The following is a 20,639-nucleotide window of genomic DNA, read 5'->3' as shown; positions in this document are numbered from 1 at the left end:
ACTTTGGTTGGTTCTTCTCTGCAGTGGTTGAAGCCTTTTCTCAGTCCCATGCTGTAAACCAAACAGGGGACCGAGCTCTTCGCTCAGTGCATCCAGCTTACAGCATTTGAGCAACCGCATCCTGATCTCCCACTGGTGCCATACAGTAAGAAGGTATTTAAAATGAATCATCGGTTATAATAACCATTTTTCTTAAACTGTAGCTGACATCATTTTACGTCCCCATACAATATAACAGATGAATAAACATACAATTTCTGCAACTTAGTAATTAGACAGGCCCTTCTAACAGAGACTTCTTTTTCCTTTTATATTCTGGAACTCAAATTGCATCTACCATTTTCCCATAAATGTCTCCACTGGCTCACAAAAGAATCTATCCTCATAAGTTCCTGTCTAGGAAGTTCTGAGCTCACACAGTTGCCAAGAAATAATGCCTTGGAAAGTCATGTCCTCTACTTGAAACTCCCCCTCTTAAAAAGTCTGCTGCCACATTTGATTTCATAATAACTCATTTAGACTTTAAATGGTCATGAAAATGCACATTCTTCAGTATAAATTTATCTGGAACTCATCATCATTTGATCAGTGGCTTGAAACAAATTTTTAATGACTGGAGAGTCAACAAGCCAAATTTATACCTGAGGTAAGCGGGTGCAACTTCACATAAGTCATGAGAAGTCTGAGGCAGACCTCCACATGCAAAATAAAACATTTGATTAGCAGCCCTGTGCTTTACCCTCACTGATATTCTCCCCTACTTTTTGCAGGCTGAACATAAACCAAGGGTTTAAACATTTTTAGTATGTTAATGATTCTTCTCCCAGCTACAAGGAGAACAAGTGGCAAACTGCTGTGAAGCAGAAATGTTCTTGCAGGATTTTTGACCCTCCTACAGAGCTAAAAGAGTTGTACCCATACCTCATACACAGCAGGCAGCTTGCTCCTGAGCACTGGAAGGGCAGTCAGGAAGGCAAGTCAAAAATAAACAAGCAGTCCTTCACCTCACCTCCACCTTAGAGTTTTGAACTCAGATGGCTACTAAAATAGGCATATTCTAACCTTGCATCCTAAAAAAAAAAATAATAAAATGGCACGCTCTGAAATTTTCACATGCTTCTTTTCTGTGTAACCTGATATTTTCACCTGTCCTTCTTGACAAACTCTGCTCTCTGTTGTTGACAATTGGGCTAGTACCAGACTGACAATTTTCAGATGAGTGCATTCAACAAGACAAGACACTCTTCAGACTTAACTTTTTTCTTTTTTTTCCTGTAGAAGTTTTTACTGTGAGACCAAAATATTCATGTTCTGGGTGTTATCCACTTAAAGGTTTATATGAATGAAAGCTTATAAATGCAGGTCATTGTGCCTTTCTTTCCCACAGCAACATCAAACAGTAATTAACTAGTTTTTCTTTTCCATTTTAGAACTCAGGGGTTTTTTATTTCCATCATGGGTTTGTCTGCCTTTTCCTTTTTTGATATGAGGCTCTTCTTATCTATTAAGCACATTTTAATGATCCCATCGAAGAGAAATCCATCTCTTTCACAATCCATTTGAATAACAATATAGTTTCACTTGCATATCACTGCAACACCCGAACTGCACCTTAGAAACAGAAAGAAACACCAGCCTATCAAATCCATAAGGCTTAGGATATCCATAGGTGTCAGAAGCTGCTCAAGGTAGGCAGAAACAAGAAAATGTATTAGGAGAAATTGTGAAGACTTTAAAACTGTGAGAAAATTTCCTCTTCCATGCACGTCTCAAAAATATATTTTTTAAATCAATAATAAAATTCTATTTAAAAATATAAATAAACTGGTCTCTAATACCACAGGTTATTAATTCACTTTCTATGTTCAGACTTTTAAATTAGTTTCCTGATTCTGAGCTTAATTTAGCATGCTGTCTAAACAATAACTTTGTACTTATATTGACCCATATTACATTTCACGTATCTCCACTTTAAAACATTTTATGGATGCTGTCCTTTTTCATTGTGACCTTGGTACTCTTAAGAAAATACTTCATTATAAGAAAAAAAAAATCTGAAATGTATTTAAGGTGGGTAATTACTCTCACCTCATTTACAGTATTGAAGTAGTTAAAAAGAAGGATATGAATAGTCAAAGACCTCATACATTTTATGTTGCCCTCATAATAAACATAAATACATTTCAGTTCTGATTCATCATTGGCCGCAAACAAAACATGAACATACAAAGCTGCTCTTCAGATAGTATAAATTGGCATAGCAACTTAAGGGTTAGTTGAGCAATGATGATTTACACCATCTGTGCTTACAGCCCATTACAAGTTCATTTCAATACCAGTACTCCAGCCTGCAGACAAGTGACTACCAGTGAGTAAGAGCTAAAAGAAAGAAGGTAAGGAGAGGCGTTTATTGTGACAATTCTCTTAATTTCTGGAATGTGTTTGTGATTTTTTTAAAATGTATCACTTTCTTGTTGTTTTTATTTAAATATTTTATCTTTAGATACACAGAAAAGCAAGAAATGTTACTAGTTCAGTTTCTCAGATGCCGTAGATTTGCCTGAACTTGCTATTTCTTGAGAACAGTATTTCATTATTCTGTTTCCTGATGACAACATGTTATTATGCTCCTTTTCTGTAAATAATATTTATTATAATCTCCAATTTCAAATGCCTTCCCAAAACTTAATCTTGCTGTTTCACACAGAAGTGGCTTATCCACCAAAATAGCTGTTTGGGGGGGGGGGTGGTGTTTGTTTTTCTTTTTGTTCATTTGTTTGTTTGTTGATGTTGCTGTTTCTGTTGGTTTTGGTTGGTTGGTTGTGGTTTTTTTTCTGTTTAAGATGATTAGGATTGATCAAAAGCCCCTAAGATTTATAAAGCCCCTCCATAGAATCAGAAATTATTATTAATTTTTCCTTTGTCTTTTCTCACTGTTTCTTGTTGTCTGCCTCACTTTTAGCCTTTGTGTGTGTGTGTGTGTGTGTGTGTGGAATTGCAAACTAAACCAAAAAACTTTTGTGCAAGTGCTTAATTCTACCAAAAGTGTCTGCTCAGGTAAGTAAAAAAAGTTATTGTTTCTTTTGAGAGATGGAAGAGGAGAGGGGGGGAAGGAAGAGTTAGTGGTTAGATCTGGAATTTAAGAGAACTTGGTTCAGTTCTCTGATCTGCAACCGGCTTGCTCTACTACCTCGAATGAGTTACTTTATCTCAATAACTCGTTCTTATATCCATAAAACATGGTTGTCATGATACTTGTCTGTCCCACAAAAGACTTACAAAAATAAAGGGTACTCAGAAACTATAGAGATAGGCATCATGTAGATTTCTATTGAATAATGGATATAGGATTTATGAAGCAAGGAGATACAGGGAAGCAGACAGCTGATGCTCCCCTTCGTCTCTGTACTTTTTGCTGCTCTGGTTCCCATAGTTCTCTCTTTCTCTTCCACTGCTCCAAATCATCCACTGTTGTCCTACAGAGAACAGGAATATTGCTCCATCTTGTCTTGCATTTGTCCCAGTTCAAGAACACATAACTGCATTGAACCTAGATCTCTCCACCTGCATACCAACCCCAGCTTGTCTGGCAATCCTGGAGAAGCTATGGGGAAACAGAGGTATGAAAAATACCTGCAGCGACAGAATAGTGAAGCTATTCTTACTTAAGCATTTTCCAGCGGTTTATGGCTTCCCTAGGTCTGATGCACACATGGAAAGGAAGAACGGGGAGATGCTGGTTGTTCTCAACTCACTATTTACCCTGAGCGTTGCTACTCTGCACCCTATGTCTCTGATGCCTGTATTTCTCATCTTACTCAAATTCTTCCTCTCTAGACTGAGCTCTGTGTTCTCCCACTAGTCTGCATCAGCAAACTTTTATCTGTCTTCTGTTCTTTCCCCAACCTCAGTCCAAGATCATCTATTCCTACTGGTTTCCAAATTCTTATGTTCCCATTACCGCTCTCCCACAAACCTGTGCTGCTCTGACTGCCGTACCCTGCTCTCTATGCCAACAAAGCTAGTAGTATCTAAAAATGCTATGAATGCTTTGGCGTGGGTATCTCGGCAACCCTTCTATTTTTAAGCATCCTGAAGAGCTGTCGGTAGCAGTCATGTCTAGTACAGCAATCTGCTCTGAAAGCAGATTAGGCCAAACTAGCCTGTGCCCTGAAGCTGTCTGTGGAAAGACCGCCACCCCACTTCCCATCTGCTGACTTGGGTTTCCCCTAATCTGTTTCAGCCCAAACAAACCAGTTCAGCTAACATCTACTGTTCAAACTGCTTAAGCTACCCCAGTTGACTTTGGTCAAAACAAGTTTGGGTGGAGGGATTGTGTGAGCAGCTTACAGGTAGGTGAGAGGTGGTAACTTTTGACAGAAGACAGCCACGGCAGTGACTGGGAGCTGCCTGGGGCTGGTGACCTCTTCAGCAACCCCACTTCAGCCTGTGAAGGAAGTGAGCACCCACAAGGGGATTTTAAAGCATGGTAAAATCTGTGCTTTAAGTTCAATTCTCACTTATTTCGCAAGAAGTTCCTCTGACAAGCCACTCCCTTCCACTGCACAGAAAACATGATGACGTTACTCAGGCTGTCATTCATCTTTCCCCTGTTTAATCACTGCTAACTGATTAACCAAGTGAAGTGCCACAAAATCCATTAGCCGGAAAAGGAACAAAAAGCTATGATAGGTTTTATGAATAAATAAAGAGAAACCTTTGTAAAAAAGGTGCGTAACCTCCAGCTCTTGACAGTGCCCACCTATTCCCCTTCCCCAGCCCCCCAGCAACAGGAGCAGTGAGGGGTGACACAATCACAGCAGCTCCTGCCAGAACAGGACACGAACTGGCAGGACCTGGTAGGACGTGGGGGAGTGTCAAAGTTCGAGTGCTGTTGCGTAGCCTGCTGGATAGCCACCATAATGTCTTTTGCCCTTGTTTTACCCCACATAGACACTTCAGGTCTTCTTATCTGATGAGCCTGGTAAGGAGGCGCAAGGGACATTAACGTTAACTCTTTCAGTGCCGCTTTGCTGAAAAGGAGCCAAAAAAGTCCATTGCCAGAAACATAGCAAAATACATTTCGTAGAACTGACGGACTTTTGAAAACCTGAGGAGGGAAGGTCATAGCAGCCAGGGACACCAGCAAAGCCAGGCAGTCCCCCTCTGACATGGTTTGGGGGTTTAGCAGACTAAGGCCTGACTCTCTCCCTGGTTTGCGCCTGCAGTTCAGATCATTTCCAGGAGCCTGCTGCGCAAGTAGTAGGGAGGAACAAAAGGCTTTCAAGGAAAGGAAAAAAAAGTTAAGCTGGAGTTAGACTCTGACACACAAACGAATTACTGCTCCCTCATGAGTGACCACCTGCCAGCTGAGGCATGTCAGCTGCCAACACATGCATGCTTTGCCCACTGCGAACGGGAGCTAAAGGATGCGGCCGCTTGTCTCAATGAAGCGAGGTCAAATGCTGCCGTGTTTGAGCCCTTCAGACTCCTTCTGTTTGCATCTTCAGGTTAGCAACGAACTTGTACAGTTTCACCCTGAAATGCTCTCCCAGGTCAGGGTCTCAGCTTAAGCTCAGCTGCAAATAAAAAGTTATTCTTGGTAATAACTCCAACCCGCAGGCAATAATTGCGATATCACTGTGGTTTAGTCTCACTTTTTATTGCATTAGGGAAAAAAAAAATCCTGACTCTATATTGAAAAAGCTTTAGTTTGCTGTCCTAGACTTTTCTGTGTATATCCTTTTTTTCCCAGCTAAAAATAAAAACATTCCAAAAACATCACAAGTTCTTTTTATTCTTCCAGTTTTACAGTGACGAAACATTTTCAGTCTCCCAATTAAAAAAAACAAACCAAACAAACAAAAAGAAACCCAAAAGAACAGTTACATAAGGTGTTACTGAGTTGAGACAACAAAAGGCAAGAGAGAACTGAAATGTCTTTCCTCCTCACCACGCATCCTCTCCGCTGGTCCCCACTTCTCTTTGTGAGGATAACCGTGCTGGAACTATTTGTTCCTGCCCTTCTCTGATCTGAATGAGCTGGGGCACTGGCTGTCGCCTCGAGTTTCTCTGGCACGCTCTCTGATCCCCTTCATCAAAATGGGTCAGTTCTAATTCCGTTAACCAGCAGTTAACTGTGCAGACTTTAAATAATGTGGGTGCTTCGGGGGGTTTGCAAAAGGTATCTCTACTGGTTAATTGAGACAAAAAGGTAAAACTGCTCTTCAGCTACCACAAGACAGACGTGTGCAAAATAGTGAATGTGCTGACATAAATTGTTTTACCACAGTTTTTCCACTGCTTTTGATCTTCCTTTTGTCACTGTCTTATGGACGCTGGGCTTCTCTTAGGACTTCTCTCTCCCCTGCACGCTCTGCACTCCCTTGCAGAGAACATGACTGCTCAGAGTGCCAGCAAGGTTTCCTCATGGCAGACAGCTCCTAACTCCTTAACACCGAGCCCTTTGTCAAGGTGCTTCTTGGTCAGTATTCCCAGGACTGAGCCCCCCCACCATCTAATTTGTTCAGAGCTGCCTGTTTCCCAAAACACCAAATACACAAACTGTTTTAGCGTGGGTGATAGCCTTGTGCCTTTCCCAAGGTGCTTCGCTTGAAGAGACAGCCACCAAGAGTGTAATCCTCTTTCTCATGCTGTCTTCCAAGGGTTCATGGCACAGGGATTTGAAAGCCAGCGGAGGAGACTGACCAGGGTTTGAATTCTGGCACAGAAGATCTTCTGTGTCCCCAGCAGTGCTGGCAAGCCCTCCATAGTGACAATGCCTCTGAGGGAGAATGAGGGCCCCACAATATTCTGGTGTACGTGGAACAGGGATGTGTAAGACAGGACCCATCAAACCCCTGAAGCATGTACCTCGCTAGTTAACGTTGGTACTAGCCAGAACAGATATGTATTAGATAAAACAATTCTATTTCTGTGTATCTGTTTAGACTCAACTTACACTTTGTTCAAATTATTTGTTTTAGATGAGGGTTTTTTTGTTTGTTTAATTTAACAAGATTATTTAAAGGGTGAAGGCCCTCAACCTGTCACATAGTCAATCGGGCACTCCACACGCATCAAGCCACACTACCAGAGGACTTGACGCCTTCATGCTTTAATGGTTTAGAGCCACAAAGATGATGAAGGGAGTGGAGCATCTCCCTTATGAGGAAAGGCTGAGGGAGCTGGGTCTCTTTGGCTTGGAGGAGACTGAGAGGTGACCTCATTAATGCTTATAAATATGTAAAGAGTGAGTGTCACGAGGATGGAGCCAGGCTCTTCTTGGTGACAACCAATGATAAGACAGGGGGCAATGGGTATAAACTGGAACACAGGAGGTTCCACTTAAGTATGAGAAGAAACTTCTTCTCAGTGAGGGTGCCAGAGCACTGGAACAGGCTGCCCAGGGAGGTTGTGGAGTCTCCTTCTCTGGAGACATTCAAAACCCGCCTGGACACATTCTTGTGTGACCTCATCCAGGTGTTCCTGCTCCGGCAGGGGGATTGGACTAGATGATCTTCCCTTCCAATCCTTTTACATTCTGTGACTCTGTGTGATTCTGCATCACACCCCGCAGTGTTACTGTTTATTAAGAGCAGTATTTATTGAGCCTCCCAGAGCCCTTGCTGTGGCACTGAAGGCACTTTAGCAGGTGGCACAGAGCACACCGCAGCTTGACCGCGGGCTGAGAGGTGAGGGGAGGCCGCTGAGGGACAGGACCCGCCATGGCGTCGCGCTGCGCCACATACTCGCTGACACCCACGGCGACGGGCTCGTAGGGACGAGTGTAGATGGCAAGAGACACTGAGGCAGGACTGCCCCTGAGGAGAAGAGACGGTGAAGGCGAGGATCGGGGACCGAGGGCAGGGCGGGCGGAGCCTGCACCCGCGGCCGGGCGAGGGGCGGGGAAGGGCCGCGGCGGCTGCGGCTCGGTTGAATCGCTCCGAGGCACCGGCTCCTCCTAGGGGCCGGCCCGCCGGCTCCAGCGGGAGGCCGGGGGCAGCGGACGCGTGTCCCCCCCCACTAGGTGACAGCATGGTGCGGCGTGAGCCCCCACTCCTCGCCACTGCCTCCCGCTGCCGGGGCTCCGCGGCGGCTGCCTCCGTGTCCCCGCAGGGATCTGCTCTCTTTCTCCTTCTCCCTCTCCCCCACCTTCACCCCCCGGCTGAGTTCATTCACTGGGATTGGTTTCAAATGACGCCATCGCTTTATTTTTACACCAATGACCTCATCCCAGCAGCTTGAAGTTTACTGACCAGCGAAACTCTTTTTCTGCCGCTCGCTCCCCTCCTTGTGCCTGCCTTGCTCTGCCCGTTTGTTTGTAATCCTTTCAGTCCTTCTGGGAACCGAAGGCTTTAAAAAAGCTCAACAAAACATATTTAAAAAAATACCCCCAACCCCAAAACTTTCTCCTTCCTCCTGAGGTTTTCAGTGTGTCCCACCTCCCCCCCATGACTATCCCCTTTTAATTTTCTTAAGCCATCTTGGGGAGGGGGGGGGGGAAGAGAAGGAGAGAGGGAAAAAAAAGCTTCAAATGTTTCCTTTTTCTTCCCCTCTCCCCTCCCACCTTCACGCTTCTCCCTCTTAAAAACGAGCCGAATAGAGTTTTCCTGTGATTTTTTTTAATTGGTGTTATTTTTATTATTATTAAGGAATAAGGAAAAAGAGAAGCTTCCCCAGCAGCTGGAAGGAGACAAAGTTGTTTCAGGCGGCAGCGGCGAGGTTGGTGGCAACAACTTTTTATCCCCGCCGAGGTGACAGACAGACAGACACACAGACGGGGAGGGGGGACGAAACAGTAAGTGCCGGGAGGAGCGCACAGACCCCTCTCCCGGGGAAGGCAGCCCGGGAGGGGGGCGAGGGACGCCGGGGGGGCCGGGCTGGGCCGGGCAGGGCTGGGCGGGGAGGAGGAGGAGGGAGGTGAGGGAGAGGCGGGCGGCGGGAGCCCTTCCTCCCTCCCTCCCGCATGCCTTTCCCCGCCGCCCCCTCACCTCCGGAGGAGCGCGCCCGCAGCGGACAGGTCGCTGCCCCGGCCCGGGCAGGCTCCGGCCGCCTCCGCAGGTGGTAAGGAAAGGGGGTGAGAGAGAGAGAAAGAGGGAGGGGGGGGTTACGGTACCGGCACCGGCGGGCCGCTCCGCGCTCCCCCTAGCTGCTGCGGGGCGGCCGGCAGCCTGCTGCCCGCGGCGGCTCCTGCCTCCTCCTCGTCCCTTCCGTTCTCACCTCCCGTTATCCACCTGCCTCTCCTCGGAAAGGCGGCGGGGAGCGGGGGGTAAAGCCGGGCGGCTGCTGTTGCGGGGAAAGGATAAGCAAGGAGCCGCTTGGCTTCTCCAGCGCGCCCCGAAACCGTCTGCAGGGGATGTTTGGGGAGGCTCTTGATAAACTCTGGCGTGCGCGCCGGCGTTTCTAAACTTAGTAAACAGTGCTGGCTCCGAACAGGCTTTCCACTGCTTAAAATGGTCGAGGATGCTTTAAAGCCCCGGAGGGCTTCTGAAGAGGTTTTTTTGAAGTTCTGCCTTCAAACTCGGAAAAACCTTTAAATTGAGGCAGCTGACAAAATGGAGGGCTGCCGTGGAGTCCAGGAGTGAAGCAAATTGCAAATTGTTAACCTGGCATTGCGCTGGCGTAAACTCCGAACTCCGTGGCTGGCCCTGGTACAAGGCCCGACAGATTACCCTCTCCTGACTTTATTTTTTTCCCCCCTGTAGAAGCGGCGGGGATGAGGAGCTGAGCGCACATCCATCCGTGTGTGCCGAACAAGGTGTATGGGATGTGCCTGTTGCAAAGCTTGACCAATGGAAGGGTTTTCCAGCGGCCAAAAAACATTTGCTTACATGTCAGATGGGAAGCCTTTTTTTTATTTTTTTCCTTGTTAAGAAAAGCCAGAATAATTTACTTTCTTTTCAGCTAGTTGAAATAAAAAAATCGATCTTTCCATTTTCTTCAAGTGCAGGGTGTAGTCATAGCGAGCTGTATTGTCTGACCTATGACTAACTTTTTTTTTGTTGTTCAAACATTTGGTGTATACACAGCAGAATAAATAGATCTGTGCTCGTTTTGAAAGCTAAAAGTAGAATGAACTGTTTCTCCTTGTAAGGGTGTGTGTTGGGGTTCCTAAACAAAAAAACCCCAACCAAAGCCCCAAAATGATTTTGTAATCTTTTCTTTATGATTTGTGCTATTCCTGGCAGCGTGTGGTTTGGTAGATACAGAGTTTACAGAGTAACAAGTGACCAAGCAGGAGTTGTTTTAGGCTCTTGTGTTTTGAGGGGAGGTGGAAAAATAGTCTTATTTTCTTTATATGGTGTTCATCCCACTGCTCATTGGAGATTGAAGCATTCATCACAGTTGTTTATGTTGGTTGTCTGGGGGTTTCTCTTTGAATGTGGAGCAAGTATGCAATGGGGGGGGTGTACATGTATTTTTAGCTTTAATTTTTAATTACAAAAAGGTATGAAGAATAGTGATATTCAAAAGCAAATCCTATGTTTACTGAATATTAATATTTTTATTAATATTTTTAGAAAAGAATCTGTAAAAAATGGCTGAGGTGTAACAAATTCTGGTCATGATGCTTGTTTAATAGCAGTGCTTCAGTATACCTTAATGCGCAATTTCAAAGTTTCTTTTTAAATGAAGAAATAAAAGCAGCAAAGAAGGTGCCAATGCCTGTGCTAACTAGAGGTGGTAGCTGCGAAACGCTGCATGGTTTAATACACGTGCAAAGGACCAGAAAGCCCAACCAAGCATTTAGTAACACAACACTCAGTATAAAGATACATAAATACATTCCTGCTCCAGTAGGTCTGGTTTTGTTAGCTGCTTAAGCAGATATAATGGAACAAAATCATACCAGAAAAACTTCTGTAGGTGAAAGTGAGCTCCATTTGTCTTTGTTTCTGTAAAATGCATGCTATCCTTTCAGCGAAGGCAGCTAGCCTGGCAAGGGTGTTTGCTTTTAGATAGAATAGCTTCAACCATCCATAGGAACGGTATCGGCAGAAGCTTTGCAGGAATGTGTTAAATGGATTTCACTCAGAGTTCTGTCTCCCAAGCCTGCGCCCGGCTCCTCTGGGGTCTGCGCCAGCGCTCAGGCCCTGCGAGGAGTTGTGGTTTGGTCTGCCATGTGCATGGGTCAGCCTCTTTTCTGATTTTAACATGAGTAAATGGTTCATGCAGGCCTTAAGAAGCCCTCAGAGGGCAAATTCAGGCTCTCTTCTAGACCTCTGTAAGAAATGCCAAACAGGCAGATTAGCCGCTGAACTGGGGCTGTTCAGCCTGGAGAAAAGGAGGCTGAGGGGAGACCTTATCACTGTCTATGACTAACTAAAAGGAGGTTGTAGCATGGAGGGAGTTGGTCTCTTCTCCCAAGTAGCAAGTGATAGGACAAGAGGAAAAGGACTCAAGTTGCACCAGGGGAGGTTTAGATTGGGTATTAGGAACAAATTCTTTATGGAAAGGGTTGTCAGGCATTGGAACAGGCTGCCCAGGGAAGTGGTGGAGTCACCATCCTGGAGGTGTTTAAAAGGCGTTTAGACGAGGTTCTTAGGAACATGGTTTAGTGCTAGAGTTAGGTTATGGTTGGACTTGATGATCCTGATGGTCTCTTCCAGCCAACATGACTCTCTAATTTTTGTTAATTGCGTTGGTCTTCAGGTGAGCTCAGCTGTAATGTGTTGTGCAGTAAGGGCTGTGTGCAGGGTGAGGACCACCTTGCTCAGTCACCTGTCTTTTTGAAATTCAACTCTTTAATCCTTAGATCTATTCAGGAATATTCACTGTTTTCAAAATACAATTTTTTAAAGAAATACAGTAAGCACAGTTGAAGCATTTTTTCCATCAAGAAAAAGGAGGCCAGGTGATAGCTTTCGTTTTATAGTTACGTCTATTGAATTTTCTGGGACTTTTTTTTTTTTCCCTTTATTTTCTCTCTCTCCTATTTTTTCCTTTCCTATAGGAACAGTCAGAAAAGCATCATGGGTATTCTTCAAGATCTGACAATTTTGAATAGCTGGATGGCATAGAGTAGTTACTGTCAAAGGATGACGTGTGGAAAGATTGGCACATCCCTTCCTTCTTTGCTTGTTTCACCCCTAGGAAGAAACCTGGGTTTGGCATGAGAATCCTCTGTCTCTACAGACTTGTTGTTACGCTGATCAAATGACTGAACGTTTCTTGCAGTCTTGTAGCATTTTGTCCATCGCCGTGTAATGGTGCTTCCATGATTATTTAAGAAGAATTGTCAAGAAGCTGTTTTTCTGGGTAATAGGGAAGTAGCTGTGTCCCTGATGCATTGAATGGTACATTCACTTTCCTTACAGTTCCTTAGGGATTGCATCCAGATTGAGTGTAGTGACATGGAGGGTATCTGCAGAATATTTTAAATATCAGTAACTACATATCATGTTAGTGTCGATAATATTTGCCTGATTTATTTGGTGTCTCCCTTCATAAACCAAGGGTAATGCGGCATTCTTCAGGCCTGCTGATTGTGTATGTGGCCTCTACTTCCTGCACGACTCAAAAGCCGTAGGTGATGGTTGGCCTGGTGATGTGTATCACTATATCTGCCTGAACTAAAGCCAGCGATTAACTGAAGACCAGGACTGTGAAGGTGAAGTGAACACTGTAACTTTGGGCTATTTCCTAGTTGTTACCTGGGGGACCCCATTTTCAGGGTTTTCTTTATCACGAGTATAATAGTATCACCACTGTGATGCTGAAGCTAATTGAGATGAAACTGGCTGTGGAGCAAGGCTAGAGGCTGAGATGCTGCTGGCTGAAGACATCTGTGGGAAGAGGGAAGTTCACATCACCACTTCTCTACTTCGCCAGACCCGATCTCAGCAGCTCCAAATAAGCAATCTATGTTATGGTTATTCTCTAACTTCCCATAACGCCTGAAGGAAGCCAAAAATACGTGTTGACGGTAAAGTTTGGCATCTTAACTTCTCAGTTTGCTTATCGATAGGGCCTGCTGGCAGCTCTCACGGTCTCCAGTGGAGATGATACTGGCCACCAGTGAGTTACTAATCCTCAGCGATCAAAGAAAATCTGCATGTAGGGTGTGCGTATGGAGGACGAGAGGGGAAGATGGGCCCGAGTTCAAGGCCTTGTGTTTCCTTTTGCTGCGCTATGTGGTCTGCTGCTGAGCCAAGACTGACCTACTCAGAGTTGGCTCTGGGAAGGCTGGCAGCTTTCCACCTTGTGTCCCTACAAAATGCTCCTGCAGCCGAAGAAAAACCCCAAATTAATAACTGGGCAGGCTAGGAAAGAGGGGAGAGAGTGTTGCCTCAGTGATGAGAAGTTTGCTGTGGAGACGCAGAGGGATCTCTTCTGCCACAGACCTTCCCGAGCTCTCGTGCTGCTGCTTTTCTGCGCTTGCATCGTCCGGCGCTGTAACGTTTGTACCGCGTGAATATATGAAAAGAACTGCTGAAACAAGGTCCTTCTTTGAGAGGAAGTCAGTTATCTCTGCTCTTTCTTGGTCACAATGTGAGCCATGCGTTGCCAGTAACTTACATGGCTTCTCTTTAGTGTGTCCTTGGAACCAATTTTGCTCTGTGTAGTACAAGTTTTCATCTCGTTTCTCAGACACTAGGATCAGTTCCTTGCACAGACCTCCTCCCGTAAATTTATGCTCTGGTTTGGTTTCAAGGTTAAGTTATAAACTTCTGTCAGTTGTTTAGCAAATAAAGACACACAAGTGGAGGTGTGCAGGGGCTTTCATTAGTTGAGATTGTATTTTTTTTTCCTTCAATTTGATCTTTTTGCATGCTATCCAGACTGACAGTCTGCTAGAATAGTACGAAATTTTTTCTTCATAAAATCCTAACTGTGTTCCATTACATTAGTTTGGCAGAAGACTATGACACACGGTTTCTAATATTGAGACTGAACCAGCATTATGTGTTTTCATTTTGCTTCCCTTGGTTTTGCTTTACTATAATAATCTATGAATTGACCCTGTTTGTTGACTAAATGATAGATCAGTGGCTTGTACAAATACTCTCTTTTTGGACATCCTTGCCTGCTTGCCTCATGTTTTTTTATATTACTGAAGGCATTGTGGGAGGCAAAAAGATCAGTCTGAGTGTGTAATGTAGCAACATTGGAATGAGAACTTTACAGAGAGCATAAAACAAGGAGGACAACAGAGACTAATTGTATGAAATTCCTTTTATGCACACGTTCTTGAGTTTGAATAACTAGTATGTATTCAGCCTGCTGGATTAGAAGGCTTTGGCTCTGCATGTGTAGCATAGATGTTGCTCTCAAAATAGGAAAGCAACTCTCCCTCCCCCCACACCGTTCTGGGTGAAATTGATTTGGTACTGTGTCTTGCTCCTAGAGAAGCCCCAGTAAAGCATGTTTAAAGGCTGAATAATTCATAAAGTTAAGGATATAAACACCACGCTTCTAATAGCCTGAATGTTGGTTTTGCTTCTTGATTGCTAGGTGTAAGAGTCATTCACGTCAGACTTTAAAGACTCAAATCCCATGTCAGGATTTGGGTTTCTACCTACAATATGCTGCTTATGGGGTGTGACTTTCTTGATAGTGTGTATTGCACTAAGTTTATACAGTTCCTTAAGCATGGAGGCCATCCATCTTCTAAACACCATCTTCTTAATACGTGCAAAGAGTCTGAGCTACTTTCAGAAGGCTTCACTCAGTATGCCGTCCTGCTACTGAAACAAGCCTTAATTTCAAAGGTGGGTCCTAAGCACCAAGAACATGTTTGCCTTAAGAATGAGCATGAGATTACTTTCCAGTCATTGTATTAATGCTGTCTCTGGAATAAGTATAGCACCTATCATTTATACAGTTCCCGTAAGTATTTTGTTACAGGCGGAAACCTGCTTAGGTGTTGGGATTTCACACCTTCTTTCTTTAAAAATTGTGTTTGGAACTAAGTGTTTTCTCTTGCTTTCCAGCTCTGCTGTCTCTGACTGTTTCATGGGGGGTCTACATGAACTCCAGAAAACTCAGTGGGAAGAGAGTGGGAGGGGGAGGAACTTTGTGTTATGTGTCTCTCCACTAACCCCATCATACCTGGAAGTGCCTTTCTAAATTGAGAGAATTTAGGTAGAGGCCTCTTACTAGCAAAACTTGGGGAGCAAACAGAACTAACCTCATTTTGGTTGCAACAAAGCTTCATAGAGCTGTGCCAGTGTTTGAGCAAGCATGGAGAATATTCCAGCAAAAAAAATGCACAGCACTAATCTTAGTGCTTTGGGTTGGCATGGTGTTAGGTCCAGGTAAGTCTGAAGTGACACATTAGGCTGAATCCAGATTAGCAGGAGACAAATAATGTCACTAATTCCGTAGGGCTTCTCTGCCTGTCCCAAGTCCCTGAGCGCAAGGCAGGTGTGCTCCAAATTGAGGACAGGCTGTGAAAATCTCTTCTTCCCGTGGCCTGCTTGGAGCTCTGCGTTGATGGCCAAGTTTCTCCTCATGGCAGTGGGACCCAGTTGGTACCTTCTTACCCTTTCTCCCAGGCTACTCCTGCATCATTTCAATGTCCTAAAAGTTCTCAAGCTTTACACAGCCAGTGTGCTGAGGTCTTACCGAAGAGAGGTGATGGACAGTAGCTGGTCTGTAGGTTCAGAGTCCCATATCTCAGGAAAACATGGCAGCTGAAGGCAAGTGGGCACTGTGCTTATGAGACCTGGTGAACCCCATAAATTTCTACCTAGTAGGACACTTACTTAGGGCATATTTAGACAAACTAATAAAGTTGCTTGTATTTGTACTTTCCTCTGCTTCCTTGTTTGTTTCTCATTATTTCCCTGTTTTGTTTTTTCTTGCATGTAACTTTTCATCTTTTTTCCCGGTCAGTGGAGTAAGCTCTCCTGTCCAGCTGCTGAAAATCCCTAACTTCTCATGGTTGACATGTTGGGAGCATGCTGTCAGCTTCTCAGTCCTCCATTCTGCTTGCTGGGTGATCCATGTTTGGATACCATCTCTCTGACAAAGCTTGTTTTCTCAGCGTGGCTCACTTACCCTGGCTGCTGTGGTTTCCAGGTGGATATATTTGAAGATGCCTGAAAAATCTGTTTGTCTAGCCCGGACATGATTGTATGAGTAGCCCATTATGTTGCCTGCTTCCTCTCAAAATATCGCTGAAAGAAAGGTAACTCCATCAAGCGTAAAATGGATGAAAAAGAAGAGTAACACAAGCGCAAAGCTCCGAGATACAAGTCGGGACAGCAAAATAAAGTGTCGAAATACTAACTAATAGTAACTATCATTGCACGTTTCCCCAAGATACTCTTTATCTGAAGAGACCCACATCTTTTTGCCCCCTTGAACTTACAGGACTTGAATCTTTTTCTCTGACTGAGGCTTGCATGTTGCCAGCTCTCCTACAGGTGTGACCCGTTTTGGAACGAGGAAACCCAGGGTGTCTCTTCCCTGCTGCCTCACGTATGGTTAAACCTATAGAAAACTGCAGAGGAAGCTCGGGCATGCTGTTCCTCTGATAGCCTTCTGCAAATACAAGCTATTAATGACCATTGCCTTTCATGGGCAAAAACAGTACTGGCAATTGCTTTGTGCACTTTATTTAATGGCGTAACAAGCCAGCACATTAGCTATTTTTATTCAGATGCCCAGACACAAGCCAGTATGGCAAAGTGGCTATGAAATGTCTGCATAGCTATGTGAATATACAGCTGCTGCTTAAAACAAAATCTTCTACTTATAAGTTTTTGAGAGGGTTCAACCAATAATTGTCTGATCTTTTTAATTGAGCTGTGGCGAGGATTTTCAAGATTTTGCATTAAGACAGGCAGAATGTTGGGTTTTAGTCGCTGATTTTGTCTACAGTTTCAGTTAACAATAAGGAGGTAATGCAATAGGAGAGGTGAGTGGGTGGGGAAGGGGGGGCTGATTTCAGGTTAAAGGTTCAGGTCTTGTCCTTTCAGGAAGCTTTGGGACTATCTGTTCTTACGTGCTGCTCAGTGGCAGGCACACTAAAAGAGCCTCATACAGTGACACTATTAGCAAATGCTGGCTTAGAGAGACGCGGTGTTTGCTTTGGGAATTTTTTGTAAGCTGCCAAGTCCTTCGACAGTGGTATTTTTCTCTTTTTTTTATTTTCTTTTTCCTTCTTCCCCTCTTCCTTGCAGAGGCAGAAGAAATGGCTTTCATGGCTTGATAAATAATTAAAAAAAAAAAATCAAGACGGTGTTGGTGATTTAAATCTTTGAATATTTCAAAGCCAAGAATTTATGTTATGGATTAAATTGGGAGGGATGTGGAACATTTAATTTTTTTTCGTGTGTACATGCTCAGTAAGTAGTTATACCTCAGTATTGACACACATGGTCTCCAGTTCAGTTTTGGTTAAAAAAAAAACAAACAACAAAACAATAACAACAAACCACAAAAACAAAACAAAGAACACTCCATAACTTTAAGCATATGATAACTGTTAGAGGTTCTAGGAGGAAAAAAAGAAAATATCCCTTAATATATTGCTTTTTGTGACCTGGAACCTGCCTGATACTGGAGTGGATATCCACATTTTTGCATATCTTTGCTTGACTAAATTATGAAGTACGCATACAAAAGTCTTGTTATATCCACCAAAGTGAGGCATTTCTACTGAGTGCTTAATATTTGGCCCAACTGCTGATACTGCTTTTCAGTACAGTCAAGTACTATTCTTACTTAGCTATTTATCACTTATTTTCCTGTTTTTTTCATTTGTGTTGGCAAAGTGGGAATCTACAAGTGGAGCTTCCTTCTTGAAAGGTCTCTTGCGTTCAAATGTCGATTGTTATATATAAAAACACAGCTGGAGAAGGCTACCTCTTAGTAGAAAGGAGTATTACCTTTTTTTTTAGAAGTGAAGTGAAATTGGACTGGTCTCAAGTAGATCAGCTACTTTGAGACATGATGAAGGTAAAGTAATTCAACCACCAACATGTAACATCTTTCATCTTCTCCATCAGCAGTAAAATAGCCTTTATTGAATTCTGCAGAATCAGTTCTGATTTACTTTTAAATGGTTACAGTGCTATCTTCTGATATATGTGGACAGAGCTGTGAGCCTTCTGCTTTTACTCAAAATGCAGTGAAATTGCATTACAATGGAAAAATATTCCAGCTTCTCACTTTCTGGATCTGAAGTTTCAACCAGTATGTCCAATTTCAAAAGCTGTGTGGTATTAGGGTCAGCTTTTGTCATTGTGAAAATACTTGAAAAGAGAGATGTGCATAAGAAACAGAATTGGAGAGAAATATGAAATAGGGAATAATGGAAAATAATGGTATTGATCAGACATTAGAAAAATATACAATATGGGCTAATAAAGGGTAAAAAAGGAGAAAGAGTCAACAGAGATGAGGCATATTTTTTTAAAGTAATAAAAAGATTCTGCATTAGTTGCACGTGAAAACGAGCCTTTTAAATCACAGAAAATGTAGTTCTAATGTGATGACCGGATAGGATCTCTCCGTATTGGCTAGTAATACTAAGCTTGTATTACAATAGCAGATAATAAAAGAGTTATTTCTTTTGTGTGTGAGGAAAAGCCATTTGACAGGCTGTCTAAATGAAGTCTAATGACAAGTTATAGGAAGTGCGGGGAAAGATGTGGCTTTCAGTGGGTTCATAGTACTCAATACTACTTATGCATCTAGAAAATATCTTCTGAAGATTGCTGACACTAATGCTTTGTGCGTACTTTGTCTTTCTGAGTCTGTATTTTGGTTTATAATTCAGGTAACTAAGCATACGTATTAAAAACTAGAAATGCTGGCTGTTGGGAGAATACTACTGCCTGGTTTTGTGTGTTTGGTCTTTAACACTAGGCATTTGTAAATATTTAAGAATGAGTTGACTTCAAAACCTTGTACTATAGACTGTATCTTCATGCTGGACATCTGTAAGGTTCAGAGACTGTAGGCTTCGCATTGCATGCTCCTGGATCCACATAAAGACATGCTGTCCAATGCAACTGAGAGGGTGAGAAGGAGTGGGGAAAACGATCTGTCTGAACACTTCTGGTGTGAGTTAGTACTTTTCTTTATGCTATTAGTAATTTATTAATATGTTGGATTTTTTTTGAACCAGCTTTGTGTGTAGCTATTTTAGATGGAACACAAGGTTTTATCTTTAAAAAAAAGTTGACGAATTTTATGTTTGCTTCTAGAATGTGTGCAGCTCCAGAGGCTGATGTCCTCTAGCAGAGTTGTGGGTACAAACGTACCAGCCTCCTCAGGCTCCTGCTGTTTTTCTTCTGACATTTTTGGGTTACGTTTTGTGCTGCCGTTGCTGTGAGTGCTTTGTAAGCACAACCCTGTAGACCAGCCCCTCCTTTCTTCTGCGTTCTACCCAACTTGTTGGCCAAAAGAAATAAGTTCAGTAGCAGTAAAAGTGAAATGGGAGAACAGTAGCGTGGACTCGCTGAAAGCGGTGGAGCTCTCTCAGGTTAGTGGGATGTAGCCTATGTTTCTATGGCAGGTAACACCAAATGCTCAGTTACCGTGATTCTTTTCTTGTCTTCCCAGCCACCGTCACTGCAAACTCGCTCTGTTAATGGCTCTCATGATCCCACAGTGATCCAGAGATGGGAACCAGAAGTGGATGAAAATTGTTTGAATGTGGTTTATTTATGTGTTTGTTTATTCTACTTGCTTGTACAGTTAGTTGGTGTTTGCTGCCTGGTAGTCCTGATTTAGCTTATTTTAAGCTGCCGTGGAGTGTCTCCTTTCAGCTGGGTGCGTGTGGGGCTCTGAAGCAGCAGTCCTGGAGGAACCAAAGGTGTGATGGGCTCTGTCTCCTGTTCACGTGTCTGCCTGTTGAGGGAGCAGGAATGGGCTCAGGGGTTTACCAGTCAGGTGTGCTCCAGCAAAAGAACTTTCTTGTGTTCCACAGACCTGTCTTGTGCCCTTGTTTGGGGGTTTTCTGTGTGCATTGAAGTTACCTGTGTCCTGTGGTGCGGGTAAGCCTATTGCAGCCCATGGCTGTCTGAAGGGCATTGTTGAAACTTGGAGGAATTCCTTTCCAAGCTTGTCGTCTGCAGAGGCAGCAAGAACCATGTTCGCTACATGGATTTGCCCACTGGAAACTGAGGCTGGAACCATCAATTCAAGTCGTGGTTGGGTTGGCTGCCCAAAGCTCTGAGAGCTCTGTCCTCTGTTGGAAACTTTTGCTTGTCTGCTACCTGACAAGTTTAGAACTTGAGTTCTGTGAGGGTACTTTTCCTTTAAAACAGTGTCAGGACATTTCTGTGTGTGTGTGTGTATATATATATGTGTGTATGTGGTTTTTATATGTGTACACCCACATACAAGCTATGTATCTATATACACATGCACGCGCACGCACATATATATGTATATATACACGCACACTCTAGAGCAGCTTATATATTATAAAGCTTTCATTCAAAGTGATTTCTCAATGTTTTATATGATAAGAGAAGCAATAAATTAGCCAGCAAAGCAAAACTGTCTTGCAGATTAAGATTCTTAGGCCATGCCTAGATATAATGAATTGAGAAGATCTGGATCCATGGTCTTCATGAAACACTTAGTATGCAGTTGTAGTGGTTATAGCTGTCTGAAAGACACAGTTGAATTTTGCGCATTCAGTAGTGCTGGCACTGAACCATGTCCCTAAGAAC

At 43.5% G+C, this 20,639-nt stretch overlaps 1 protein-coding gene across 10 annotated transcripts in view; it reads left to right on the top strand.

The window, feature by feature from the left end:
• Positions 1–8,159: 8,159 nt before the first annotated feature.
• The window catches only part of DUSP16 (dual specificity phosphatase 16), a 78,334-nt gene continuing 65,854 nt past the window's right edge, over positions 8,160–20,639 (top strand). For 3 of the 10 annotated variants that reach the window (XM_065033777.1, XM_065033758.1, XM_065033731.1), the window contains exon 1: positions 8,160–8,800. The gene's annotated coding sequence lies outside the window, so the exon portion shown is untranslated. Of the gene's footprint in view, positions 8,801–8,896; positions 9,067–19,368; positions 19,442–20,639 lie in introns of those variants that run through there. The other 7 variants (XM_065033783.1, XM_065033743.1, XM_065033734.1 and 4 more) reach the window with 6 other exon arrangements.

Source organism: Columba livia, chromosome 1 (genome assembly GCF_036013475.1).
Source record: "Columba livia isolate bColLiv1 breed racing homer chromosome 1, bColLiv1.pat.W.v2, whole genome shotgun sequence".
NCBI lineage: Eukaryota > Metazoa > Chordata > Aves > Columbiformes > Columbidae > Columba > Columba livia.
Note: the sequence above shows the minus strand (reverse complement) of the source record. Positions and strands in the feature narration are given on the sequence as shown.